Source organism: Onychostoma macrolepis, chromosome 09 (assembly GCF_012432095.1).
Source record: "Onychostoma macrolepis isolate SWU-2019 chromosome 09, ASM1243209v1, whole genome shotgun sequence".
Taxonomy (NCBI): Eukaryota; Metazoa; Chordata; class Actinopteri; order Cypriniformes; family Cyprinidae; genus Onychostoma; species Onychostoma macrolepis.
This window is the reverse complement of record NC_081163.1, coordinates 3,976,667-4,002,797: the sequence shown is the minus strand read 5'-3', so window position 1 is coordinate 4,002,797 and position 26,131 is coordinate 3,976,667.

Below are 26,131 nucleotides of genomic sequence, written 5' to 3'. Positions count from 1 at the left end.
CAAATGAGAGGCACTGAAGATGGAAGAGCTTTTGTTATTATGTTAGCTTGTCAAGGCCAACATACTGTTATTCTGTTTAAATGTATTCATCTGAGAGACTACATTTCCCTCTAAATCTCTTAAGCTGACTTGATGTGCTGTTTCTTTTCTGACTGATTAGACTTCTGTCTATCAGGCTATCTGTATGTATATCTGACAAATACATAGCAACACCCTAGTAACGACCCTGAACACACTATCAACACCCTAGAATCCACTCAGAGCAACAGCCTGGAAACGCACTAGCAACCGAAACACCTCACCATCTATCGTTCTATTGTTCTAGCTATCGTTCTGTCGTTCTATCTATTGTTTGGCCAACCATTTCATCTATCTATCATTCGGTCTATTTATTTACAAGTCATGGTCATTGGCATTGTTAGGTATATACCTATCTATCGTTCTATCATTCTATCATTCTTTCTATTTATTTAAAAGACATTGTCATTTCAACTCTGAATGTTGTGTTCACCAAAATGCCATAAAAAATAATGACTGTTTTCAAACAGGTTTCCGCAATCACACTTGCCCATCTCTGCTTGGTTGGACTAACAGATCATCCCATCCCAGAGCAATCACACCCATGTTGCTGTGTCGGGCTAAAAGAAAAAGGTACAGAGCAAATGTTTACACTCTTCAGTATCGATCTGCAAGTGACTTATAGTTCACTCTGCAAAAAAATGACACGCATCACTTTTACACGCAATTTCACATCAAAGCACACACTCGTGTACGTCCGCATGTATTGTATAACGTTTTCTGATTTAATGTCACGTCTATTTTCATGTGATGATTGGCTGGTGGCTCTCCCGCTCTTTTTCTCCTTTAACCGTGATTATACAGCACATCTCCGGACGGCTCGTGTGTCAAACCGCATCTTAACCACGGCTGACAAAAAGTGTGCCGTGCAGCTCATCTTCGCTGAAGCAGAACTAAAATCTGGAAGTAATCAGCTAGCGGGGGAACATGAGAAATTCTCCTGAAAACACTTTAGCGCGGCTGGAACCCACTGCTCCTCAAGATTGGATTCAGGTATCTAATCCCAGCCGGCAGCTGCACCCTCCCCCGCACTGCTCCGTCCCTCCGTCACCTCTCCGTCTCCATCTTCCTCGCTCTCTCTCTCTTTCTGTGGCTATAGAGTGTTGTAGGACCATAGAGACCATAAACACTCACACCTGATGGGTGCTATATAAAATAAAAGCCAGCCATTGTTAGATTGTGTGATGTCAGCATTATAATATTTACGAAACAAGCCTGTAGCTATACGCCACCACAGTGTTGCGCTGTGTGTGTTGTGAAGCAGCAAACTAACTTAACTAGCAGGGTGAGAAATTAACTTTTTCATTAAAGGCCAATATTTGCTTCCCGGGATTGATTTCTAGGGACATTTTTACAATGCTTTAACCAAATCAGAAACTGTTACCAGTAACAAAAACTGTTTAAAATGTTATCAAAAGTGCCACATTTGGTGAAAATGTCACTTCACATATTCTGGTTACACAGACAAACGTGTCAATCCATGATGTTAATCTATTCTAGTGCAAGTTATGCAAAAATTCCCGTTATAATCACTGAAGCTGCAAAATGAGTTTCTAACTTGCATCTTTTCTGCACTCCGTTGTTTATGAGAGAATTCGCAAGTGTGCAGAATTCAGTCAATTAGCGCTCTTGTTCAACAAATCTCTGGTGCTTTCAGCGGCGACTACTTTAAACGCCTCTTTAAAAAGCAATCTGATGTAACAAACGCAGATCAAAATGTAATTTTGATAGAATTGACACTTTTTATTAATTTCCACATTTCATTTTAATCACAACAGCCATTATAGATTATTTAATTGACCCCTCACAGGGAGTTTGATTGACAGGTGAGCTTGACCAATCATAATGCAGAATCTGTCATTTTTGCTTGACAAACAAACCAGACAGGGGAGTAGATTAACTCTTAAAATGGTGTGTGTATTGACGTCTTTCTGCGGTTAAAACAAAATACCTTCTGATGTTCGTTCATGTTTATTTCATGCTATAACTAGTAAAGAGAAAGAGCTTTCCTGTAGCTCAAATAGTAGAGCATGGCGCTAGCAACGCCAAGATCATGGGTTCGATTCCCAGGGAAAGCAAGAGCTGATAAAATGTAAAAATGTAAAAACTGTAACTTGAATACAATGTAAGTCGCTTTGGATAAAAGCGTCTGCTAAATGCATAAATGTAAATGTAATGAAAGAGATGATCGCAGGGCTCTCAAGTGTCACGCATTGAGCGTGACAGTCACTCATTTCGGTCTTTTGTCACGCACTCACGCAGAAAAACTATTTATAATATATTTTAATATGCCGCAGCGCCCAAACGATATCTGGTCGCGCCGCTCTCACTATGGAACCCGGCAGGAATCAAGCGCGTCTCCCCTGGAGTTCTTAATCGAGCCTGCCACTTATCCGCCAATCAAAAAAAAGAAATAGGCTACACAATAGCCAATCAGAAAATTGCACTATTGTATCCGGGTAAGATTTAACGCAACAACCAATGAAAAAAAGCATATCCTGGAATTGTTCACCATCTTCCTCGTTCACCCACAGAGGAAACCACTGGCGCTCTGAACATCACTTTGAGCACAGAGTAAGTCATGATCTCCTGTTTTAATGTTACAACAAATTCACAACTTGTTTGACACAAACAATTGACAACTTGACTGCTGTTAGAGAATGTTTCCCAGATAAATTAGCATCAGTTTTTCATGAGTGTCTGTTACTTAGCCAACAGTGTTACAGCCTGTTCACTGACAACATCTGCTCAGAACAAGTAGTCTAGGCCTTGTCATATTTTCGTTGTCACATTATAAATATATCTCTCTTCAATAGGCTTAATAATTTTATTAGCACTAAATTAATTAAAGTGTATTGCATAGTTATAGGTCACTTTTAAAATCATGTCATATTTTATAATTATATCCTGGCCATGGATGCATTAATCATTGCATCTGTCTTTCAAAGATGTCGGGTAAAAGGCAACTAAGCATCCTTTCATTCACCCTGAGAGGAAAGCCCCCCAAAAAGGGCAGGTTACAGGATGCTGGCCCGGAGAAGGTGGCGAAAATGGTAGGCACATTAGAGGAGGAGACAGAGGAGGAGACAAAGGCAACAAACACTTACAACAAACAGCACCAGTCATAATCTCTCTCTCTCTCTCTCTCTCTCTCTCTCTCTCTCTCTCACTCACTCACTCAAAAATTTAATAAACACTTTGTATTTGGTTAAAATGTCAGTGTCATGTGTCAAATATTTCCTTCTGCAAGGCTGAGCAATTATTAATATTAACAACAAAAACACTAATAATAATATTATTAATGGAACACCCCCATTCCCTTTGACCCCCTGACATTGGGGGTCTGGGGGATGTCACTCTTGCCTGTCTTCAAAACTTGAGAGCCCTGTGATCGGTTCACGTGCCGCCTGAGGCACTACAGCGATCTGTACCGACACATTACAGAGCCACAAAACGGTATTAGTATAGGGTATTACGGTATTATTCAGTTTGAATTTCTTAAAAAAGGTCAAAATTTCAAAGCTGAGACTTTTTCATACCTAAAGTAACCTGCTCTGTCTTGTCTGTTGGAGCATTGACCGTTTTCTCTTGGCTCCGCGATGTATTTTTCACTATGTGAGAACATAATGTGTGGTGTGAGAATGCCATGGCTTGTCGGACATAGCAACAGTAACGAAGGGTGGTGGGTCTTTACGAAGGGCTTTATCTTGAATTTGTAGGGCATTTTTGTTCATTTTGGTGGTATTTTTGCCACAAACCCACATTAATTTCTGACGTGCTACTTCCAAGTATGAAGCATGACAATGGCTCAGTTGTAATCTCAATTTCAGTGTAGCTTTTCTAGTAACAAGTTGCTTTCCAACAAGTAATGGTAGACTGAAAAAAAAAAAAAAAATTGATGTAGAAGCATTTCACAAATAATTAAAAAGAAATTGTACAGTGTGTAGCATAATAATGCTTCCTTACTGCTTATTGTTGTGTTGCATTGGAAAGTCTGATTCATTTGAATTAATTAGTTTGTTCGTTCAAATGGTTCATGAACCTGTTCAAAAATTATTTAAAGAGTCAATGCATGGCATTTTAGGTTTCATTTGTGATATCAAAATATTATGCATAGGCTAACATAGGTTTTGTGTTCTAGTTTTATTGTATTTAGTTTAATGTCATCACCCTTATTGAGATCATCATTGTTTTTGTGCCAGATTAACAGCATTGATTGCATTAATGAATAGAGTGCTGCAGGGATGATGTATTTTTGTAGGACAAAACCGAAATTAGTTCACATTTTATCTCTTGTATTTCCATCATCCTGCAATCAATGGGTTGTTTGAATGATTTTGGTTAAATGCCTGAAATAAAGTTAGTAGCTTTTTACTTCTGCCAATTGCATTTAAGCTTGAACATTCATAAAAGTTGTGCTCGTTTTTGAAGATTATCTTGATAAACAAAACATGCAAGAATCATAAAAGTTTGTTGGTCACAGCTTATTTTCTGCAAAAAATTGTAATGCTTATATGTTTAAAAATATAATGGCCCATTAAATAGCCTAAACTTACCACTTTTTCTCACAGTCTAGGGTTTTTATTTTTTAAATTGCTTTACTGAAGCTTTTAATTATATTTATATTTTTAGTTGCTTGTAGCTTGGGAAGCCACAGATTCAAAGTAAAACATCTTAATTGAGGTCATAGGCAAATCAGTATTGATCACAGTAAGTTGTAATTGTGAATGTTGACTGCAGTTGTTCAAGTTTGCCATGCATCGTATGGAATTTAAATAAACAATAGTGAATTATTATGTAGCCGGTTTATGAGATGACTCATTTGTGACCGAACTGCATTTGAATGTGGCAGCACAAGAATGATAAATACTTCAAGCTTGAATTACACACCAATGTGCATTGTGCATAAAATGTGCATAAATTAAATCAAGCAGCCTACGTTCATAATTATAACTTATTATGATCAATGCCTATTAGGAGCACATTATTTTATATTTAACTGATGTGTGAATATATTGCTGTTTTAATGGATCTAAGCTCTCATCCGAACAGACATTACAGCCAGAAGTGTTTTTAGACAAAGAAATGCAAGTATGGCTGGACTGTTGATTTAACTACTCTGCTGTGTATTTTTTTTTTTTTTTGTTCTTTTACTTCAGATTCTCATGCGATTATCCTTTAAACTCACTGACACTGAATTCAGTCATCAGTGATGCTGCACTGTGGAAGTGTTTGGAAAATTCATAGTAAAGATGGAAAATGGAGTCGGTCTGCGGTTCTTAAACACTCGGGCTGTTGATCTTAGAAGCTTTCATGATCTGACCAGGTCACATTCCTGCAGGTAATGGAGTTTAGACTCTGTGTTTTGATGTGTATAAAAGGAAACCTAGATAAACTCACACACAACAGACACATGCCATTGAGGGAATGAAGCTGTTTGAAGAAAACTGTCACACATTCCTCACATCAACAGAGAAACACAGTACAGCACTTATGGCGTAATGTCAGTTACTACAGAAAATGGTTTTGACTCGGCTCTTAACAAAAATCACAGTTACAGTAATTTGCTTGCAGTGGAAGTATGCACTGTTTAAAAAGTATAGACAAAAGAATTTTGAAAAGAAGTTTTACACAATATGTACAGCATATGCATGGTGCAAGCTACACTTACATCATTTCTGTTGGTAATGCATGATAATCGTAATTATAATGTACGTGTTTTAACAAAAATACAAAATAGAGTGTTTTTATTGTTAACTAAATCTAAAACTATTCAAATACATTTTGTTGATTTGAAATAAATTAAAATATAAATATTAGTTAACAAATTGTGAATGAAAATTAGAAATTTCGCTTGGCAAATAAGTCAAATAAGTGCTGAAATAATATAAAATAAAAAATACATTAAGGCAAAATAGAAATATAAAAAAATAAACTAATACAAATTATGAAAAGAAAAATAAGATTACTGAAATGTGTACTAAAATGAGAACTGAAATTATAAAAAATAAAAGCTAATTTAAAATATCAATAAATGCTATAGTAAATAATGCTAAATTAACATTGATTTAATGTTCTGTTTTGATACAGCTGTGAAGTAGTTCCAGGTTTGTAATGTAATGTATTACAAATTTGAAATTCACTATAGCACCAGACACTTGTGAATTGACTTTTACTAATTCAGTATTTTAGTCCCAGATTCTGCATTAAATTGGGTTTTTATTGAGTTAAAATATCATGTAAATTCATGTTGAAAATGTTGATATAAAAAACCTGTTGCATGTTTGTGAAAATTTGAGGGAGTATCAGTTTTGTGTGTACTGTAGTCTCTTTCGTATATGTGACCCTGGACCACAAAACCAGTCTTAAGTGTCAATTTTTCGAAATTGAGATTTATACATCATCTGTAAGCTGAATAAATACGCTTTCCATTGATGTGTGGTTTGTTAGGATCGGACAATATTTGGCCGAGATACAACTATTTGAAAATCTGGAATCTGAGGGTGCAAAAAAATCGAAATATTGAGAAAATCGCCTTTAAAGTTGTCCAAATGAATTCTTACCAATGCATATTAATAATCAAAAGCGACATTTTGATATATTTACAGTAGGAAATGTCTATAAAATATCTTCATCTTCATGATCTTCACTTAATATACTAATAATTTTTGGCATAAAAGTAAAATCTATAATTTTGACCCATACAGTGTATTTTTGGCTAGCCTATTGCTACAAATATACCCCAGCGATTTAAGACTGGTTTTGTGCTCCAGGGTCACGTGTGTGTGCAGCATTCATGTTATAGTCTGTCTGAAAGGTTGAACTGAACCCAGTAAACCCTTGTGACGACAGTAAGCAGGACTCATTTACACACTCTTATCTGCTTGCTTTTTATTTTCAGGGTTGTGCATCATTTAGAGTTGAATTGTGAATTTAAATGTAGAATTTCAGTTTAAATTTGTATGTAAGGAAGTATAATTTAAATTTAAATGAATCATTTTTAATTAATTTAGAACAGTCTTTTCAAGTCAAAGTTTGAATCACTATAGATAGATGAAAGACCACATCATCTTGCAACCATAATGTTTATTTAATCTCAATGCATTCTAAGCTAAACAATTGAGACAAGACCTTGTTTGTATTTTTTTTTTTTTCGTCTTCTTTTTTTTTAAATGGGTAGGTATAGCTAAACATCTGCCTGGCTGATGTCTCACAGACCGTGTATCCCGTGTCTCTGTGCTCTTGGTTCTGTGTGTCAGTCTCTCTGAGTAAAAGCAGATAACTGTCAGTTTCAGCAAGGCTTCACAAAGCCAGTGGCACTCAGTACAGAGACACACACATTCTTCAACCACTGCAGCCTGACACTGGGAGGCCTGTCAGTTCTCTCACTCACACACACACACACACACACACACACCCCCACACCAGGAGTGGTCAAAACTCAGAATTTAAGAACCGGCTCCTTTTGAATTCATGTGTGAATTTGAATTGAATTGACCATATTATACAGCATGAACTGATATTTGAATAAGATTAGAATGACAGAAAGAGGTATATCCTTTTTTGTGACTGAAAAAATATATATGTTTGGCTCCCTTTTATGATTTTGGGGTAATCGAGAGCATTCTAGGCAACAAAGTGTTCCACATGGTCTCTTATGCTCACCAAGCCTGCATTAATTTGATCCAAAAATAAAGGAAAAACATATTTTAAGATGTAATTTAGCATTTACAGGTGCATATCAATAAATTAGAATGTTGTGGAAAAGTTCATTTATTTCAGTAATTCAACTCAAATTGTGAAACTCGTGTATTAAATAAATTCAATGCACACAGACTGAAGTAGTTTAAGTCTTTGGTTCTTTTAATTGTGATGATTTTGGCTCACATTTAACAAAAACCCACCAATTCACTATCTCAACAAATTAGAATATGGTGACATGCCAATCAGCTAATCAACTCAAAACACCTGCAAAGGTTTCCTGAGCCTTCAAAATGGTCTCTCAGTTTGGTTCACTAGGCTACACAATCATAGGGAAGACTGCTGATCTGACAGTTGTCCAGAAGACGATCATTGACACCCTTCACAAGGAGGGTAAGCCACAAACATTCATTGCCAAAGAAGCTGGCTGTTCACAGAGTGCTGTATCCAAGCATGTTAACAGAAAGTTGAGTGGAAGGAAAAAGTGTGGAAGAAAAAGATGCACAACCAACCGAGAGAACCGCAGCCTTATGAGGATTGTCAAGCAAAATCGATTCAAGAATTTGAGTGAACTTCACAAGGAATGGACTGAGGCTGGGGTCAAGGCATCAAGAGCCACCACACACAGACGTGTCGAGGAATTTGGCTACAGTTGTCGTATTCCTCTTGTTAAGCCACTCCTGAACCACAGACAACGTCAGAGGAGTCTTACCTGGGCTAAGGAGAAGAAGAACTGGACTGTTGCCCAGTGGTCCAAAGTCCTCTTTTCAGATGAGAGCAAGTTTTGTATTTCATTTGGAAACCAAGGTCCTAGAGTCTGGAGGAAGGGTGGAGAAGCTCATAGCCCAAGTTGCTTGAAGTCCAGTGTTAAGTTTCCACAGTCTGTGATGATTTGGGGTGCAATGTCATCTGCTGGTGTTGGTCCATTGTGTTTTTTGAAAACCAAAGTCACTGCACCCGTTTACCAAGAAATTTTGGAGCACTCCATGCTTCCTTCTGCTGACCAGCTTTTTAAAGATGCTGATTTCATTTTCCAGCAGGATTTGGCACCTGCCCACACTGCCAAAAGCACCAAAAGTTGGTTAAATGAGTATGGTGTTGGTGTGCTTGACTGGCCAGCAAACTCACCAGACCTGACTATGGGGTATTGTCAAGAGGAAAATGAGAAACAAGAGACCAAAAAATGCAGATGAGCTGAAGGCCACTGTCAAAGAAACCTGGGCTTCCATACCACCTCAGCAGTGCCACAAACTGATCACCTCCATGCCACGCCAAATTGAGGCAGTAATTAAAGCAAAAGGAGCCCCTACCAAGTATTGAGTACATATACAGTACTTTCCAGAAGGCCAACATTTCACTCAAAATGTTTTATTTTATTGGTCTTATGAAGTATTCTAATTTGTTGAGATAGTGAATTGGTGGGTTTTTGTTAAATGTGAGCCAAAATCATCACAATTAAAAGAACCAAAGACTTAAACTACTTCAGTCTGTGTGCATTGAATTTATTTAATACACGAGTTTCACAATTTGAGTTGAATTACTGAAATAAATGAACTTTTCCACGACATTCTAATTTATTGAGATGCACCTGTATATAGACATCTTTTGTAACATTATAGAAATTTTACTGTCACATTTGAAAAATGTAATATGTCCTTGTTGAATAAGTGTTTAAAAAAACTACTGAGCCCAAACTTTTGAACAATAGTATGTATATTAGGGATTTATTTATTATGACTTTCAATTTAAAGTGTTAATTTAGTGGAATTAATTACAAGAAGTTGTTCAATGATATGGAAAGCCAACCAATAATATATTGACTTGTAAAGCCACTTTTATATTTAATTATTTACTTGTCTGCCTGAGTAATGTACATATTAATGTATAAATAATTGCCTTCATTTGTGGACATTTTAGTATATGTAATTTCATTGCGTCTGCTTCGTGTATTCAAAGCTTGTAATTTATTTAATTAAAAAATTTAATTGCTGGCTTTTCAGACACTATTATCATCTAATGTTTCTGGAGATAGCCCATATGAGTATGATGAATTGTTTATGCCTGTTTCCTATTGAAAAATGATCTATTTTATTAAAAAACTACAAATTATTTCATTGTAATTCTCTCTCTCTCTCTCTTTTTTTAAATTTGTGTTTTGTTTACAGAGTAAAAATCAGGAATTAAACAGGAATTTAAAAGACGTTCTCAGTTGAGTTGTGAATGCCTCACGACCCGTCACACTGCGCTCACACTCACACTGAGCCATTTAATGCCATCAGATGGTGTGTTAAGTAAGCCTGTGATAATCACACACGGCTGGCATATACAGGGCTGAGAGACATACTGCTGCTGATGTTACTGCCAACCGCTCTCTCTCTCTCTCTCTCTCTCCCTCTCTCTCTATTCTCCTGATTTTCCCAAGGGACGCCCTGCTGAGAAAACAACGGGGCAGCAGAAATGTGCAAAAGCAGCTCTCTCTCTCTCTCTCTCTCTCTCTCTCTCTTTCTCTCCCGCTCGCTTGCTCTCTCTCTCTCTCTCTCTCTCTCTCCTGGAGGAGGTCAGACATGACCATCAGCAACAGATCTTCAGTCTCCCACATTCACACCAAATCAGTCATATGGTTGTTCTTTACAACACATCAGCCAGGTTTATATAATTTAAACATTTCCTCCTTCACTTCAAGGTATGACATTTGACATTATAAGACAATCAAAATCTTCCTCTCCTTCTTCATTCCACCAAGGGTTAATGCATGTAATGTTGGATGTGTATGTAGCAGCATATTAAGCATGCTTATTAAGCAGCAAAACTGTTTTTAACATTATTGTTGATCAGAAATGTTTCTTAAGCAGCAAATCAGAATATTAGAATGATTTCTGAAGGATCGTGTGACACTGAAGACTGGAGTAATGATGCTGAAAATTCAGCTTTGCATCACAAGAATAAATTACATTTTAAAATTCAAATAGAAAAGTTCAATTGTAGTAATATTTCTTAATATTACTGTTTTTACTGCATTTTTTTATCAAATAAATGCAGTCTTTGTGAGCATATCATGCATGTACAGTTAGACACTTAATCGTTACCATTGTATATGTTCTTGTTGTATATTATTGGGTATATTCCTTTATGTGTGTATTACTATATTAAAAAAAAATGCATTTGATTCATCTTCAACTATGGAATGGCACTGATGTAGCAATTTTGTAGCCAAGTCTCACTTTGCCTGTTTTCAAACTAAAATAAATATAAAATAAAAAATAAATATAAAAGTATTAATATATGCAATTAATTGTGACTAATTCAACTGGCAAAGCATGTAATGATATCAATAAAGTATGTAATTGGTTCATAACCCTTGTATGTATATTAATTGTATTTATGTTTATTTAAATACAGATTATTGGTGGCAATTCAGATATTACTATCATCTAATGTTTCTGGAAGTACTCATGTGTATGATAAAATGTTACGGTAGTTCATACAGAATTTTTTTTATGTTTTATTACAATTATGCACAGTTTTATTTCATTGCAATTCTCTTGTTTAAATTGGAAATTGTGCATATTGTTTACCGACTCAATTCAAATTACAGACACAAAAAAATAAAATAATAATAATAAAATAAAACATATTATTGTTATATTAACTTGGCACATGCAGTTGCAAATACTGATTTAAAAGTGACTTAAAACCATCAAATGCATCTAATTGTTTTAAGTCTCTTGCATGGCATCTGACTCGCACTGCAGTATTTGCATTATTGCAAACATGATTTAGTCTGTAAATAATCATGTTTCTTTTCACTAACTGGCAGTGTAGAAGCTTCTGGAAGCCGGCCAGGTCCTGTTCTCAGTCCAAATCAAATGTTATTGTTAGCAGAAGATATCTCGTTTGTGTAGCATGCTTAATTCCCAGCTAATTACCGTCTGCGTGAGAAGACCCGCACTCAGAGGAATAGACAAAAGATTCATGTTTTTAACTGGTGCCACGCAGAAAACACTAGCTTTTGGCAGAATAGCACACACAATCGTCAGTGAACGTACGTGAAAACAAACCTCTGCATGTGTGATGGTGAAAATAATTAGCTATTTAAAGACAAAAGCATGATTAAATGTGTGTGATCTGAGATATTAGCCTCTGCAGTACACCACAAGAGCAGCTTAACATTCCCTTTGGCTGGGATTGCCGTCGCAGGCTCAGGTTTGCTGTCAGCGAGACTAGAGGTGAACCTCGCCAATAAATATGTATGTGAGTTTGGAATCCAGCGCTCACTGAGGTCATTCGGGCCCTTGTTCCTCTTTGCTCTCTTTGACAGCTAAGTACATATGCTAACGCTATTTATAGGCCTCCTCTCTGCCACCACCTCACAAACAGCAGGTAAAGGAAGAGGATTAATTGCTAATTTATCACAAATCTTTCGATAAGAGCAGTCAGAACGGGTCGTTTAGTAGTAATGTTGGTGCAGTGCTGGAAGATTCTTTGCAGCATGAACTTCCCGAGCTACTCATACTGTAATTAATCTACAGACAGGCTGCTACTCTTTGAAAAAACATTAAAGTAAACAGAGAAAAAAAGTAACTAACTACTTTCTTTGAATTATTATTATTATTATTTATTTATTTTTTCATGATGACCATGCCCGTTGAACATGGAGACTTATTAAAGGTAATTGCAAGTTTTTATCTTTTTTTTTTTTTTATCTTTTTTCTTGCAGTTGTGAGTTTATTTCTCAGGAGTCTGACTTTTATTCTCAGAATTGTGAGTTCAGAACTTTTCTGGAATTCAAACTTTTTTGGAATTCTGAGTTTACATCTCACGACTATGCCTGTTTCAGTTGAATCAGTGAATAGTTTCTTCAAATGAATCACTGAATTCATGTATTCTTCAAATGAATACCCTTGTTTCTTTGACTGTTGAATCGTTATTTTGATCAGTGAATCATTATTGATCTGAACAAACTGTTTCATTAAAACAAATGGGTTTTGGGGTTTAAGCTGAGGTTTAAGTTTAATATTAAATGAAAAAAAGGGAGTGAAATCCGCACACTGAAAATAGCTGCTCAAAATGAATTTATTAATAGCAACGTTTCAACCCTCAGGTCTTCATCAGGCACAATCATTGCACGGTGAGAAGGAGAGTTTGAGTGGCTAAAGACTCTTCAAGGACCACAGCTGGAGAATTGCAGAAAATAGTTGAGTCTCGGGGTCAGAAAACTTTAAAAAAAAATTATCAAACAGCACCTACATCACCACATGTTGTTTGGGAGGGTTTCAAGAAAAGAAAATGCTTTCACCAAAAAACAAACTCCAGCATATTCAGTTGTCAGACACGACTGGAACTTCAAACGGGACTGGCTTCTATGGTCAGATGAAACTAAAAAATTAGCTTTTAAGCAGCAAACACTCAAGATGGGTTTGGAGAACACAGGGATAAAAAGTACCCCATGTGTACAATGAAATAAACTGCTGTATTTTTGATGTTGTGGGCCTATATTTCTTCTGGAGGACTTGGACATCTTGTTTAGACACATGGCATCATGGATTCTATCAAATACCAACAGATAAAAAATCAATAAGTGACTGACTCTGTTAGAAATCTTATAATGGGCCATGTTTGGATCTTCCAACCGTACAATAATCCAAACACAAACCTCAAAAACAACACAAAAATGGGTCACTGAGCACAAAACCAAGCTTCTGCTGGCCATTCCAGTCCTCTGACCTGAACCCTGTAGAAAATGAGTGAACTGAAGAGAAGAAGCACCAACATGGAGCTGTGAATCTAAAGGGTCTGGAGTGATTCTGGATGAAGGAATGGTCTCTGATCTCTTGTCAGGTTGTCAGCTCTAACCTCATCAGGCATTATAGGAGAAAACTCATATACTACTTTGGAAAACGGAGGTTTCAAAAAGTATTGAATAAAAGGGTGCCGTTAATTGTGTCCAATGTGTATTAGAGAAAAAATTTATTTCATAATGATATTTCCCCCCATTTAAAATCCTTATTCTACAATGAAAGGTTAGATTTTTGTGAATTTTAAAAATAATAGATCTAAAGGATTAACAATGCAGATTTTTGCATTAGCTAAACAGACGAATAGGTATGAGCATTGGTAAGCAGGAGACGAGGATATTTTGAGGTGTGCGTGTGTCGTGCCGTGGCTGCAGGGTTCAGGGTTTTAGACGTGTTATTTCCCAGCACGCTGCTGGAACCGCTGTCATTTATAAACACCCGTGTTATTGAGCCACGGCATGCTAGCTAACGTGTCCTCGTAGCGCTGACATCAAGGCCCCAAATCGCCCCTCCCATAGCCAATACTGCAACTCATTATCACAAACTGTCCTGCAGAGCTTTCTCTCTCTCATCTCTTTCTTCTCTTTCTTCATGTCTATGATGGAGAGCATAGCAGATGGTTATAAAGATGTGGAAACTAGAGGAAGTGAATGGACTCGATCTTCTTCCGGAGCTGTTTAGAGCTCTGGAAACAAGGTGAAACGGCCAGCCGCCGTCCAGTGAGATATTTATTATAGGCAGCTCTGGGAAAGCATTAAAAGTGTTGGATCTGAAGTTGTGACAGTTCAAGGGAACCCTGGAGTGTTAACATATTCAAAATGGGCCATGACAAGGTCAGGCCTACGATATGTTGTCAGTCCATTCCAGCCGTACAGGACTACTGCACATTTTATTTGATTCTATCATGACACTGTGGCTTTCTTTTCATCTATTTCTTTCTGTGATAGATTCAGTGAAGCTTTACACACACGTCGCCAGTGCATCAGCTTTACATATACATGCAGTCGCTTTTATACATACACAAACACAACAAGAACAGCAGTAGCAGCTCTAGTGGTGCCAAAGTAAAAGTATTTAGTAACAAAACTAGGTGGATTTCAGAAATTAGGCAAATAAGAACTACAATAATACTTCTGCCAGTCTCCAAAATGTGGCAATTTTGAGATTATCAGCATCGGAAAATAAATCATACATTAGTAGTCTATTGTGGATGGATTAGGCACAATTTCAGGGTTTTTTTCCTAATATTTTTAGGGAATTTCATTTTTTTTAATATTGTATTTTTGTTACATTTTGTTGTACTATCCAAAAGAATAACACAAAACAAAGCAGAAACAATTACAACTTTCCCACCCCAACATATATAATAATTGAAGTAAAATAATATATAAATTTATGAATAAAAATAGATAATAAGGAGGAGAAGAAGAAAAAACATCTGCAAAGATCATTTTAATTTTATTTAAAATGTATATATGTACTTCTCGGAGCGATAATGAATGAATGAATGAATGAATGAATTAATTAATTCATTCATTCATTTTAAAACTTATATCACGTGTACACAATTAAAAATAAAATAACACGATTTAATAAATAATATCTTGAGGCCAACCAGTATGGGTTTTTCATTAAAAATAAATATATAAATAAATATAAATAAACAAATAAAAAAGTAAAATAATAATAAAAACATGCCATTAACTTTTTATTTAATTGAGATAATAACCTTATATACAGTGTGTGTGTGTGTGTGTGTGTGCGCGTGCGTGTATATGTATATGTGTGTGTATGTAAATATTTATATATATTAGAATATTGTGCGATACACATCAAATAAACTTCACTAAAATGTCATTCAGTCACTAGTTTTATTGTCCATTCCCGATTAACAATGCTTATGTTCATGCAGTTGGCAGATGCTTTTATCCATAGCGACTTACATAGCATTCAAGATTGCAACCACACAGTCTTATACTTTTGTATTTTATACTTTTATATTGGACGTGCTTCAAATCAGCGTTTGTAATGCGATTAATGCCAGAGCTGGTTTAGTTCAAGGCTTCAAATTCTCGATTGAAACATTTTTCGAAATGGCCGTATGTCTGGAACCAAGGCCATTGGAAAAGCATCCGGTCACTACTGTTGGGTTAACTAGGTCTTTCTGTTCAGCGCCATTGCTTTGTCTTTCATTCTCATTCCGCAGGAAAACACGACGCTGGCCTCCTGCGTGCTGATAAATCCTCAGCGTCTACATCAAAGCCTCGCGATTTAGCCCGTCTTTCCTCTCCCTCGAAGCTTAGACTTGATCTCACGGCATAATGCGTCCAGCATCCTATATATTGAGAGCTAATATTGGCTCGGGCTAGTGCTGATTGACCTGCATTCTGGAATGGCCTCTCTCTGGGCGGCTCCACCTGGGGCCTGCTGCTGTCAGAGAGGATGGCCGCCGCGCTGGATTGATGACAGTCATTCAGTGATGAAGCTGTATTCATCATCCCTGTCCAGAGCTGCACTGGCCAGATGGAGTGTGACCATCCATCCACTGCCAGGGACACATCTGTTCCTCGTGTTGCTTAGAGTACTAACAAGTCACTGGCTCCCTCAAAAGCCAGCCGATGTCAGGCTCGGAGAGAGGGGGCAGAGGGGAAGGGGAGCGGATGGGGGAGGGTGGACGCCAAGAAGAAATCCGACCTGTTTTCTCCTGCTTTTTTATCTTGCTTGAGCTCTGATTGCTCTGTCAGATTCTGCTGGCTTTATTGGGATGACAGGAAAAGCTTTAGTATGCACACATACACCAGCATTCAAAAGTTTGTGATGTTTTTGAAAGAAGTCTCCAAGGCTGCATTTATTTAATAAAAATGTGGTAAAAAATAGTAATATTGTGAAATATCATTGCAATTTAAAATAAATGTTTTCTATTTAAATATGTTGTATAATGTAATTTATTCCTGTGATCAAAACTGTATTTTCAGCATCATTACTCCAGTCTTCAGTGTCACATGATCCTTTAGAAATCATTCTAATATGCTGATTTGCTGCTAAAAAAAAAAACATTTCTTATTATTATCAATGTTGAAAACAGTTGTGCTGCTTCATATTATTGTGGGAACCAGTATACATTTTTTAATGATGCTTTGATAACAGAATTTATTTTTGTAACAATCTAAATGTCTTTGCCACTGTTTATCAATTTAATACATCTATGCTGAACAATTATATTAATATTAATTTGTTTTTTTCAATAAATGTCATTTTTAGATTTCTTTAGCAGCAAAACAGCATAAATAACAATTAAATAAATAACCACATGAATGTAATTTTACATTAAAAATTGTAATTGAAAATTTATTTATACAAAATATACATAACTATTAGTAAATTCATATATATATATATATATATATATACATGTAATTTTTCCAATTTTGTTTTATTTTTTATTTTATTACATTTTTTAATTTATGCTATGTTTTTGTAGAAAGTAAATATAGAAAGAAAGAAATATATCTATTTTTTGTTAAATAATATTTCAATAAATATTATGAGTGGTGTGTTTGTATATATAATATATATAAATTACATTTACGTGGTTGTTTTATTTTTTTATTAATTTAATTCAATTTTCAATAAATAACAAAGTGATGAATTTCAGATTTTTTTAGATTTTTATTTATCTATGTTTAGATTTATTTAAGATGTGCACAAAATTCACTTCAAATATTTGCAAACAGAAATTGTAACTATGCACTTGCCATTGGCAAGGATTTATTTATTACTTATTTTTTCATCTACAACATGTTTACAGTATAAGCATTTACAGTATGTGTATGTGCATTCTTCCCTTAATGTGTTTTGCGGTATACGCCTTTGGAATTGCTGGCGCACAATGAGGCGTTCTGGCACAGAGTCCTTTTTTTTAAGGCTGACAAGGACAAGATCAGCACTCGGAGAGACAGACAGAGCAGCGTTTTCTTCTTCTTCTTCTTTTCTTGGCTGACAGACAGGCACCACACAAAGAGACAGCAGCAGAGCCCACCTCTAATCTCTGTCAATCTGTCTCTCTCTCTCTCTCTGTCTGTCTCTCTCCTCTAGATACTCTATACTAATTCCCACACAGCGATTACAGTTATTATCACACCGAAGCAACACAATAAACACAGTCTGATGCTGCCACATCAAGAGGCATGTTGACAGTCGGCGTTAGAGAGAGCCAGACAGAGTTTGTTTTGCTTTCTGTTTTTTTTGTTTTTTCTTCTTCTTTTTTTTTTCCACAGAAGAGAAGGTCAAGGATTTTCTGCTTAACGATTTCAATATGCCTCTTCAGCTTTGCTCATTAGAATTCAGACTTTTGCTGGAGGAAAAATTAAAACAAACCATTTATACCTGCATATGCTGCATCTGCTTGTTTTTACTGCACAAGGGTAGATTTGATCTGTTTATTTCTGAATGCACACACATATTAACACACACAGTTTAGCAGACATTAACCAGTCAATGTAAACTGCAATTTAACCAGTTCACTTCCCTAATATCAGTTTTCTAATTATTATATTTTCATTAAAGTTCATCATTTTTACATTTTGTAATCAAGTGCAATCATGCAAACTAAGCATACTAATGCAGAAACCTGTGTTAAGTATGAAAAAACTAATCTGATTTCATATTGACTTCAGATGCTGATGAATGATGCTGCTTCTGTTTGATAAATAATGCCACTTCCTGTGCCTGTCTCTCCTCCTTTGGCGCTTCAGCAGGAGAACAGATTCTCCATGACAAGGTTCCACACCTCCTTATACCTCTCATCTGCTTCACTCAGCTGCTGCTTATTAAAGCAATAAGCCATGTGATGTACAGTAACAGTACAGTTACTGTGATAAAATCACTGTAACATACAGTATCTTGTGGCTTATTGCTTTAATAAAACAACACCAGTGTGCAATAAATAACAAAGTGATGAATTTCAGATTTTTAGATTTTTATTTATCTATGTTTAGATTTATTTAAGATGTGCACAAAATTCACTTCAAATATTTGCAAACAGAAATTGTAACTATGCACTTGCCATTGGCAAGGATTTATTTATTACTTATTTTTCATCTACAACATGTTTACAGTATAAGCATTTACAGTATGTGTATGTGCATTCTTCCCTTAATGTGTTTTGCGGTATACGCCTTTGAATTGCTGGCGCACAATGAGGCGTTCTGGCACAGAGTCCTTTTTTAAGGCTGACAAGGACAAGATCAGCACTCGGAGAGACAGACAGAGCAGCGTTTTCTTCTTCTTCTTCTTTTCTTGGCTGACAGACAGGCACCACACAAAGAGACAGCAGCAGAGCCCACCTCTAATCTCTGTCAATCTGTCTCTCTCTCTCTCTGTCTGTCTCTCTCCTCTAGATACTCTATACTAATTCCCACACAGCGATTACAGTTATTATCACACCGAAGCAACACAATAAACACAGTCTGATGCTGCCACATCAAGAGGCATGTTGACAGTCGGCGTTAGAGAGCCAGACAGAGTTTGTTTTGCTTTCTGTTTTTTTGTTTTTCTTCTTCTTTTTTTCCACAGAAGAGAAGGTCAAGGATTTTCTGCTTAACGATTTCAATATGCCTCTTCAGCTTTGCTCATTAGAATTCAGACTTTTGCTGGAGGAAAAATTAAAACAAACCATTTATACCTGCATATGCTGCATCTGCTTGTTTTACTGCACAAGGGTAGATTTGATCTGTTTATTTCTGAATGCACACACATATTAACACACACAGTTTAGCAGACATTAACCAGTCAATGTAAACTGCAATTTAACCAGTTCACTTCCCTAATATCAGTTTTCTAATTATTATATTTTCATTAAAGTTCATCATTTTTACATTTTGTAATCAAGTGCAATCATGCAAACTAAGCATACTAATGCAGAAACCTGTGTTAAGTATGAAAAAACTAATCTGATTTCATATTGACTTCAGATGCTGATGAATGATGCTGCTTCTGTTTGATAAATAATGCCACTTCCTGTGCCTGTCTCTCCTCCTTTGGCGCTTCAGCAGGAGAACAGATTCTCCATGACAAGGTTCCACACCTCCTTATACCTCTCATCTGCTTCACTCAGCTGCTGCTTATTAAAGCAATAAGCCATGTGATGTACAGTAACAGTACAGTTACTGTGATAAAATCACTGTAACATACAGTATCTTGTGGCTTATTGCTTTAATAAAACAACACCAGTGTGCAATAAATAACATTTTTAAGGAATCGCTCAACATTTCTGTTAATTCTGTTAAGATTTCTGTCATTATTTAATATATTTAAGGGTGCATAGTTGCAAATCTGTACTTGGAATATGTACTTTTCCTGACTTTCAGCGAATAATGACTTTAAATGTTTTTATTTAATGATATAATTATTTATGATGATCAGGATATTGATTGATTGATTGATATTGTTACAAATCTTTAGTCATTTATTTTTCCTTATTTTCACTTAATATTAATTTTATTGAATTGTTTAAAATGAATGTTGTTGTTGTTGTTATTAAATAATAATAATAATAATAATAATAGAAGTATTATTATTACAAACATTCTCACTATCATTAATTTATTTATACATGTTTTTTTTTTTTACTTACATACATATTTATTTATTTAGTTACTTATGTACTTAATTTATGAACCCTGACAGTCATTGTCATTATGAATTGTAACTTTATTGACAGCAACAACAAAATTGTGTGTTTCACATATAAAGATAACCACAAACAGTTTGGAGGGAACAACATGAGGGTGACTAAACGGTTGTAAAATTTCTGTATTATTATTTTTAGGTGACCTATTCCTTACTAATAAGATTAGAAACGATCAGAATTTTCCTGCAAGTAATACAGTCCTTAATGTAAGCTGTTTATGATTGTAGCTCGATGCATTAATATAGATTGTGTAGTCACCGGTTTATCTGCATGTGCAACCTCTTTGAACACAGAATTTAAGAGTCAGAGCGATGCGTTTTCGGTGATGTGTGACATCTTTTATCCCTATAGTTTGGTTCGACTCCTTGCAGGATCAGTGCAGACAGAACGCCGAGCCGCTCCGTGTGAGTTCATTAGGTGCCCGGGAAACTGAAGGAGGCTCCGGAGAGAGCAGCGGGAACTTATTCACTGTCTTAAGACTCAATCCTAATCACCTCACTATAGCGTGACTGACAGAAACGCTCTTCAACGTGATTGAAAGTATCGATTTCTCCATCGCTCACTTGCGCCAGCTCTGTAGCCGCATGCGGGATGCACAATCACAGGCCGCGCTTTCAAAAAAAGATCTCTTCATCTGCCCTAATCATCCAATCAATAATTAGTGTCGGAACAGCGGCGCTCTGACAGGGTTCAGTTAGGCTGCTCTGCTTCACACTTTTCTTCATCTCCGTCTTTCTCTGAGCACCGGGGAAGGAATGTGCTGAGTCAAGGCATTGCGTTTGACTCTTTCGAGTTGTAAACGCTGTAACACAGTTGACATTGAGATTCACAGACCCCTCGGCGCGAGTGTGTGTGTGTGTGTGTCCTGCCGTGAAACGTCGGCACTATTGCTGTCACCTTCAGGAATGGCAGAGAGCCAGTGTGGGCTGCCGTCCGCCTCATGGACATGCAGAAGTTGTTCATCTTTTAATGTCAGTTTAGTAAGATCATATTATTTTGTGTCTTGTTTCATGTATATAGTGGTGTTTCTGGAAAGTGCTGTTGTTTTTTCTGACTGTAGCAACTAAACCATAAAAATACCATAATATGTTTGCAAAAACATGCTAAGTTCTCATACTTGTTTCTCTGAAAAACAAGGCTACAGCCAGTTATTCTACTTTGAAATGTGTGTTTTGCAGGGTTGCCAGGTCTGCGAAACAAAACCAGCCCGATTGCTAATCAAAACTAGCCCACTCGCATTTTTTTCCACGGTTTTATCTCCTCTGTTGAAATTGCTTTAACCAGCGGACTAAAAAAGCTGCAGCAACAGTGTAAATGTTGCCCAAGTCTGAGGGAAAACTGAAGACTTGGCAACACTGTTTTAGACTGCATGATTCCGCCCACTGTCAATTTACCCAATAGGATTTTGAAACCCCAGGTTGCCAGAGCGTATTGCAGCCATGAATGCCAGCAAACGAACTGGGTCAGAGATCGCAGATTCTACTCGACCTAAAAAGTATTGGTATTCGGATAAAATACCAGAATCTAAATGATCAGAGGCATATTAAAATGCGGATAAATCAACTTAGTAAGGCTCGTCTCCTTCCATTGTCAGTTGCGCTCTTTCTTGTTGTGTGTCAACAGCCTAGTAACCACGCAATCAGGTGTTAAAACACTTTAGCAACTGTATAGCAACGCCCTAGCAACAACATAGCAATCACATAGCCAAGTGTTAAAACACTCAGGACGCATCAGCAGCTGCATAGTAACGACTTGACAGCCACACAGAATTACCTAGTATCCACAAAGGAAGTTGTAAAACACTCAGAATGATTTAGTAACACCATGGCAACCACCCAGAATAACCTAGTAATGACACAACAAGTTTTAAACTACTCAGAATGCCTTAGCAACACCTTGGTAACCGCCCAAATGGCCTAGTATCCACAAAGGAAGTTGTAAAACACTCAGAATGCCTTAGTAACACCTTGGCAACCACCCAGAATAACCTAGTAACCACACAGCAAGTTGTAAAATACTCAGAATGCCTTAGTAACACCTTGGCAACCACCAATGAATAACCTAGTAACCACGCAGCAAGTTGTAAAACACCCAGAATGCCTTAGTATCACCTTGGCAACCACCCAGAATAACCTAATAACCACAGTGCATGTTTTAAAACATTTAGAGTGCCTTAGCAACTATAAAACAATCTCCACACAGTGTGTCTCATGCAGTACCGCCGCTCCATATACGGAGAGTACGCAGTTTGCATAGGGCACCAACTCCTGGGGGGACAGTTGCTCAAGAAAAAAAAAAAAAAAACGTGATGCGCCGTTTCCGCGCCCGCTCGCACCTCATTTTGCGGCTGAATGCAAATGATCATAATTGATGGACAACTATGCCCGTGAAAAGACATCAGCAATCCAGCGCCAAGAAAAGGAAAAAAAAAAGATGAAAACGAAGCCTGTACATCACTTTCAGGTGGGCTACATTCATAATCCTATGAAATGTTTTTGGGTGTTGAGGTTAATAGCGTGTTTTAATGTTGGTAATAATTTCACCGCCACCAACGCATGTAATATGCATGAGCCTATGGCGACAAAGCCCGCCAGAGCCTGCCAGAATGGGCGGAGCCATCTGGCTATATAAGCGCCCGTTTCGCCATAGGATCCTCGGATTTCTTCTCCTTCAGCGACGACAACTTTGTCTCCACTGATCCCAGAAGCCTTGCTTGCCGTTGATATGCCTCGCAGCTGGACCCAGCGACCTCGATCTGCTCGACTGATCCGCTGCCTTTTCCTCGTGCCCCAGCATCGCAGCAGTTCTGGTCCCGTTCGCTGCCGCCATCCGGCGATCTACACTCTATCTAAAAGAGCCAGCGTTGTTGCAAATGCACGCTGTTGACGGCCACAGCGAGTGCGTTTCCTGCCTGGGGAAATCCCATGCGGAAGCCGCGCTCACAGGAACTGATTGTTCTCATCGCGAGAACATCAGTCTCCCCTCTCTGCGCTCACGGATAGCTTTCTTTTCAGAGAGTGACTCCGCCCCCTCGTGCCCACCCGTTTTCTTCCTCCCAGGGACCCGTGAGGAAAAAACAGCAGGGCAGAGGATCTCAGCGCCCGGTTGAGAGCGAGCTCACGTCGGCTCAGACCCCGCGTGCCTCGCTCTCACAGAGAGGTTTCTCCCGTCCTCTTTTCCCAGCCTGACCAGCATCCCTCTGCCAGCGCGAGTGATCTGGTCTTGTTCAGTGGGAGTGACGAAGAGCTGGCCGATGACAGCATCGGACGCAGAGGAGCTGTCGGGCTCGGTAACTGACCCCGCCCTTCGTCCGCACCCAGCACCGCCAAAGCCTAAAACAGAGATTTAATAATATCGTTTGCCTCCTTGATAACATTTAATTGAAAAAAAAAAGAATTTTCCTCATTTGAAAAAAAAAAAGGAATTGTTTCTTTAATGGAATTAGTTTTTCACCTTTTTTCTCTCTTTTCCCTCTTCCTCATTAGAAGTGATGAAGTCTTCACATCTCTAGTCTACCTAGATACCCTGAGACCAACACAGTCATCACCACACTACACTAGTGGTTCAAAATCACTGACACAACACTTAGTTGTCCCACCACACATAGGCTTCTACTCCACACAGATCTGTGTCAGTCTCTCTTCTCCCCAGCGTGCTAATATGCGGCAGACTGCAGACCCCTTTGCCCAAGGGGAAGATGGGAACACTTGGCTGAGAGGCACGACAGACAGCCTCACCCCCAAGACCCTTGAACTGTTATTATTTGTAATAATAATCCTAATTCTGAGAAGATTTCTGACACAAGATTCGAGCCAGAACACCAACCACGAGGAGCTAGTCAAAATCACCAGCTCCCTAAGCTATGCCTTCACGACCCAGCTGAAACTGAGCGACAAGCACATCACCCATCTTCAAGAGGAGCTGACATGTGCTCAACGCCGCATAGACAAGCTGGAAGTGAAAGTTCAAGATCAACTCAAAGCACCCAACGAGAGGGAGCAGGAAACAACGGAACAAGTTAAGGAGCTCCAAGCAGCTCTGACAGCAGCTCAGCTCGACCAACAACATGCAAAGGCTGCCCAGAAAGACCTGGTAAACAGACTCCAGTATGCCGAACAGCTACTAGAGAAAGCCAAGAATGACATCAGCAACAAGAATGCTGAAATCAGTACTTTGAAAGACCACCTTGAAAGGTATGGAACTGAAATGGACAATCTGACCCAACAACTAGACGATTCCAATTATGAGCTCTATATGGTCAGAAAAGAACTCAAACATGCTTATGAGCAGAAACAAGAGCCAAGGCAAGAGAAACATCTCTCAGCCTCACCACTGCTGAGCAGAGCCGAGTCCTACGTCCAAGAATTGGTAAGCAACAAAAGAAGCAAAGGGCCACAACCCAAAACCTCACCTGCCTTCGCCACAGAACTCTTTCCTGTCAACGAAAGGAAACCTCCCATCCAAGCAGACCTTGGAGCTGCACTTGGGATGACCATCAAAGACCTCGACAAGCTGTCTAAAAACATCAGCAAGTTCAACCCGAACTTCACAGAGGGCCACACCATCGAGGCTCATCTGCAAGATATCAACTTTTATCTAGAAATGAGACCTCATGTGACTGACAGAGACAGGTTATACCTCCTTAGAGCAACGTCCAGTCCCGTGGTAAGAAACTTCCTAGATCGACAGCCCAGTCGAACGAAGTCAGACTACCAGCTACTTCGTGAGGTCCTGATTAGAGAATTTACAGACCCAGAGTCCAAACATGGACTGTTAACTGCCTTGGAAACCAAACAAGGTCGACAAGAGACTCCACAAGCTTACTACAACCAACTCCGACAAGCTTACTTTGGTGCACACAATGAACCTGACCTTGAAGAGGATGTGAACTTCAAAAGCCTCTTCCTAAGAAATCTGCACCCTGGAGTCAGTCACCATCTAGGCGTCATGGCCTGTCCACGCTCCATGACCATCCAACAGTTGCGTGACCTAACATAGAAGGTCTACAACAAGCAGAAGATGGCCTCAAAGAAAGGTAACAAAACCTCCACACTCTTGAACTCTGTCACCAAAGACTCTAGCCTTGCACTGGACGACACCCAGTTGCATCACAACACCAGAGTTCTCCATCAAGAGCACAGAGAACGTGACGCCCATGTCCACGACAGCTATCAGCCCAACCGCTGGAAAAATCCATGGGACCAGCCACACTTCTCAAGAAACCCAAAAGATCAGAACAACTGGAAACCTAACCAGACATCCAAAGGTAATCGCCTGACTCATCCAAGAGCAACTCGTGTGGGTAAGCGACAACGAAACCCACCTCAGCACCACTCAGACGTGCACAGCGCTGAGTATGCACAAGAACAAGACAGCTTACCGTCAGAAGACATGGAACAAGTCATGAGACAACTGAAAGAGTTCCTTCAAGATAAGCTGAACACGGATGACTACAAAATTGAGTCATGCTCGCTGTGACCAGCGACAGAACGGAAGGCCGGCGATCACATGGTACACCACCATATCAGAGATGACAAGCACCTGTTCAACAACCACCCAGAACGAGCAAGTCTCTCACGGCCAACTGTTGATGAAAACTGAGGTACCAGAGAACATCACCTCAGTCACCCATCACTCACTAACAAACTGCTAAATGACTCCAAGAACCACATACTTGTCTGTGCAACAGCAGCCACCAAAGCACAGAAGGTCAGAAAGTCTGCCACATCCAGAAGGCAGCACAAGAGGAATGCAACATAGGAGACGAAGTTTGCATACCAGCTTCACACAGCCATGCCAAACTACCTCCGACTGTCTACTAAAGAACTTCCTGCCTTTCTGGACTGACCCCCATTAGATCATGGAC